At 43.3% G+C, this 5,057-nt stretch overlaps 1 pseudogene; it reads right to left on the bottom strand.

Moving 5' to 3' along the window:
• Positions 1-3,476: 3,476 nt before the first annotated feature.
• On the bottom strand, positions 3,477-4,396 carry LOC115514899 (annotated as a pseudogene).
• Positions 4,397-5,057: the final 661 nt, after the last annotated feature.

Below are 5,057 nucleotides of genomic sequence, written 5' to 3' on the forward strand. Positions count from 1 at the left end.
AAAACTGCCAATGAAAATAACGAGATAACACTTCACATCCATCAGATTGGCAAAGATAAGTCTGGTAATATCAAATGTGAGACTATGGGGCAATAAGGACCCTCTTACATTGGGTCAGAGAGTAAACTGGAAAAACCACTGTGGAGACCATTTGGCAATCTCTAGTGGAGGGGATAACACAATTCCATTTATACACTTTTAAAAAAATGTTTATTTACTTTTGAGAGAGAGAGACAGAGCTCGAGCACAGGAGGGGCAGAGAGAGAGAGACACAGAATCCGAAGGAGGCTCCAGGCTCTGAGCCATCAGCACAGAGCTTGAACTCACAAACCATGAGATCATGAACTGAGCTGCAGTTGGACACTTAGTGGACTGAGCCATCCAGGTGCCCCTCCACTTATAGACTTATACCCAAATTCTCCCACATTTGCACAAGAAGGTATACAGAAGTATGTTTATTGCAGCATTATTTTATATAGCAATAAGGTGGAAATTATTTTTTTTAAATAAATGTCTGATAGGTCTACGTGGTTTATGCCATTTTTTTAAGTTTATTTATTTTTGACAGAGAGAGAGACACACACAGCATGAGTGGGGGAGGGGCAGAGAGAGGGAGACACAGAATCCGGAGCGGGCTCCAGGCTCTGAGCTGTCAGCACAGAGCCCAACGCAGGGCTCGAACTCACGGATCGTGAGATCCTGACCTGAGCCAAAGTCGGACGCTCAACTGACTGAGCCACTCAGGCGCCCCAATAAGGTGGAAATAACTTTAATATCCATAAGCGAAACAGTGATACATGATCTGTGATATATTTATCAAATTGAATATTATACTGCTGTGCTGTTCAATATGGTAGCCACAAGCCACACGGGACTCTTTACATTTAAATTTAAAAATTATAAATTTAAATTGATTCAAATGAATTCTATGTTTTAAATTTCAAAGTTTGAATTCAGTTCCTCAATCACATTAGCTGCATTCAGATGCTTCAAGTGCTCAGTAGTGGTACCATATTGGACAGTGCAAATATAGAACATTTCCAGAAAGTTCTACTGGACAGCACTGTTATGGAACAGATAAAATGAGTCATCTGGGTCGACATGTTTCAAAATATATAAATCTCAAAAATATAAGGTTGATAGGAAAAAGCAGGCAAGCTGCACAGGGACACCTAGAGTGTCCCATTTAAATGCCCTCCCATTTAATACACACTCCCACTTAAATAGTTTGGAAATTAAAAACATTCATTGCCTTCAGAGATGGGAAGTGTGTGGTGAGGGATGAAGTGGTTGGTATTTTTAACATACATCCTTTGCCTCTCTTAAATTTTGAATCATGCAATTATATCATCTATTCAAATATAGCAAAATAAATTCTGGCCCCAACCAGTTCAAGAAAAATGCTCAAGGCACGTACAGCCTGTTTGGACTTTGGCAAAACCATATTTATGGGTTACTTGTTGAAACCCATCCACCAGATTATCTTAAAAAAGAAACTCGTGTTTCCTTTCTGTGATATTTTACAATTGCCACAGAATGCAAAAAAAAATATTTGCACTGAAACGTCTCCAGCAAGACCTTGCTCAATCCTCTGTTGTGTTTCACGTGAAAATGAAAACCTGTGATCAAAAAAGTTTTGAAATCACTTGTAAAGAAAATGTGATGTGAAGATGAAACTAAACTGTAATGTGTTAGCAAATAAGTAAATCCAGTTTGAACACGTTAAAATGCTGTATGTTCTCACAGACCCATAAAAATACAGTAATGGTACAAAATAATTTGCGGGCCTGGCAATCATCACATTCAGGCTAGAGGTTACCTCTGAGGAGAGAGGAGGGCTATCTGGAAGGAGTACACAGGGGCATCAACTGAGTCTGTAGTATTTTACTTATTTAAAAAAAAACCAAACAGGACAAATTGTTAGTGTTGAATAAGGGGGTGGTGATCCCGTGAGGCTCACTATGGCTGTGCTATGTGGTTTTCTACTTATTTCTTGCTTTTTTTAAAATTTTTTTCAATGTTCATTTATTTTTTTAGAGAGAGACAGAGAGACAGAGAGACAGAGTGTGAGCAGGGGAGGGGCAGAGAGAGAGGGAGACATGGAATCCGAAGTAGGTTCCAGGTTCTGAGCTGTCAGCTTGTGCCTGACGCAGGGCTCGAACTCACAAACTGTGAGATCATGACCTGAGCTAAAGTCAGACGCTCAACCGACTAAGCCACCCAGGCGTCCCCCCCCCCCCCCCCCCCCCGCCTTTTTAAACACTATAAACGCTTTATTAATCGCAAACCACCCCTGTGGGCCAAGTGGTCCTCCCAGACATCCAGGACCCAGCCACAAGTTCAGCGCAGCCTCTCGCTCTGACAGGGTGAGCATTGGCCCTCGCGCCCAAGGCCTCTCACCTTGTGGAGGGTGGAACTGCTCCTGCGATCCGTGACCTCCACGCGCACCTGCGTGCACTGTCCCCGCGAGCCGGTCCCACCCAGCACGTTGCCGAGCCTGGCCAGCTCTATAGGCTGAGTGGGGCTGGCCTCTGGGGTGGCGCGCGGCTGCGGTCTGACGGAGAGCTCCTCATTTTGAAAGAGAAAGGAAGAGAAGGGACAACAATCATTTTAAGCTTTAAATGGGAAGGCCTGGATGTGAGGGAGCACATTGCACTTCTGAGAAATTAAAAAACGCTTTGTAGCCGGATTTGCCCTGGAGAAGTCTGGCCACGTGGGCATGGGCAGCACACTGGACCATTTAAGCCGTGGTGGCAGAAAAACATAGGGAAGGGCTTCTTCATAAAGCAAATATAAGATCAGATATGAATTTTTCTTTGCAGAAGGGAAGCCTCTTTTTAATTAGCCAAGGGCTCACTAGATTTGGAAAACATCAAAAAGCTAAATACAATTCTCAAGGTGAATGCATTTTACATTGCACTTACTCCTCTCAAGATTCCGGCATCCAAAGGGAAGAAAATGCGTACCATTGTACATGCTGTGCTGAGTATATCACATCTGTGATCTCTTAATTTTTGTCATTGCCTCTCTATCTGCTCGTCTATCTGTACTCCTCACTGGGGCGAGTACTTCAAAAAAGGCAGGGACCATGTCTGTCCTGTTCACTGCTGTGTGCCCAGCGTCCCACACAGGGCCCCTGGCTCCATGCTGTAAAAAAGTATTCTCTTGGGGCGCCTGGGTGGCTCAGTCAGTTAAGCGGCCGACTTCGGCTCAGGTCATGATCTCACAGTCCGTGAGTTCGAGCCTGGCATTGGGCTCTGTGCTGACAGCTCAGAGCCTGGACCCTGTTTCAGATTCTGTGTCTCCCTCTCTGACCCTCCCCCGTTCATGCTCTGTCTCTCTGTCTCAAAAAAATAAATAAGCGTTAAAAAATTTTTTTAAAAAGTATTCTCTTTTTGTTTTGTTTTGATTGTTGAGTCAACATCTTTCTTCTTGGTCATTTGTTTTAAACTTATTAAATAAACCAGAAGAACTGTTCAGTGTGTTATACAAACACGTGTACAGGCATGTATGACTGAAATCAACCATCTAACAATAGAAAATGTCAATATTCGGAGCCCATCAATGCTTGGGGATTCTGGGCTGTTTTCCCGTATGGAAAACAGGCTTAGCATCTCCATCTCCAACAGACGCATGTTGTCTCCTGTGATAATTAAGGAGTGAAATGGTCCTTCCAAGTTCATGGTGCATGTTTGCTGCAAGTGCTGGCTGCAATTTTCTGGTCCTTAGCTCCAACCCTGGCTAAGCTAACACAGTGTCTCCTTGGTGGCTGCTGATTCTTCTCATATTCTTTGATTCTGAACAATCTCCAGAAGTTGCTGGGCTGCTTGATTTTCATTCATACACCAAGGAGGTTTGTAAGTCTTCCTTCGATTAGATGTTCCAAAGACTACTCTTTATTTCAATATCTAGTAAGCACGACGCATGTGTGCCATTTGTCTGTTCTTCACTTTGTCAAAAAAGCTTTCCAGTGTCCAAGTGCCTGTCCGGGAAACGATAGAACCTGGCTCTCCCAATTTATACAACTGTAAACCTAACTACAAAACAGCAGCCTAAGCATCTATTATGAGAGCATTTTGAATAAGTCGATGAGAGATTCCCAGTTTTGTTGCTCTCAGAATGAGATCACTGTGTGTTGTAGCCCCAAATGGATCATCAACCATAGGGAATCGCTGATATCAGCATCCTTCAAAATATTATCTGCTTCTTGTTCCACTTCTTCTCTATAAGCAAGAATCAATTTTCTTCCATAAAACTCTTCCAGGGCCTTTCTTCCCTACTGTCAGGACTCAGGTATAGGCTTCCAGATACACTCAGCTGCAGCGTCTTACAACTTCCAGGCCCTTGGGTGTTGATTCTTGGCATCTCCCAGGCCCAAGCTAATCAGGTAACACATTTCAAAATCCAGGGGGAGGGAGACCACTAACTGTTGCCTTTCCAAAGAAGCAGTTACTGATGGGAGCCCTTCTTACACTGAATTTGTATTCTGGATAAAAAATGAAGCAAAATGTTATTAAGGGTAGTAGCACCTTTTTTTTTTTCTTTTATGACTAATTTTTTCTGAGGAGCACTGACCAAAGAAAGGAAGATGATTCCTTAGATCTAAAGGGTGTATCTTCCCTGGATCTTTGACATTGCTTTTCAGTGTGATAATGGACCTTACTCAGGGAGTGGCTGTCTCTTGGGAGGCTTACCCCTACAGATGGAGGGTGTGGTGGTGGTGAGTGATGCCTCCTTGGCAATGGGGACTGGAGACTGGAGAGGGAGGTCTTCGTATCTCCAGGGAGGGATCGTACGCATTCACTCCCTTTTTATTGACCAACTTGCATTTCCCATCAAAGAAATGACAGTAAAATATAGAAAGCCACATTTCTTTCATCTAACCCAACCTCTGGCCTACTTAAGTGACCAGTTATTTCCCAGTCTGGATATGAAAATTTCCTTTATGAGAAACTCTCTAGGACGTTCATTGAATACAGTTTGTAGTAGTGGAATTCTGTGATCCGGACACATGGTTAAAAAGAACATTCCCGTAGCAGCGTGAGGTGAAACCTGGA

The sequence above is a fragment of the Lynx canadensis genome, chromosome B2, assembly GCF_007474595.2.
Source record: "Lynx canadensis isolate LIC74 chromosome B2, mLynCan4.pri.v2, whole genome shotgun sequence".
In the NCBI taxonomy this organism is placed as follows: domain Eukaryota; kingdom Metazoa; phylum Chordata; class Mammalia; order Carnivora; family Felidae; genus Lynx; species Lynx canadensis.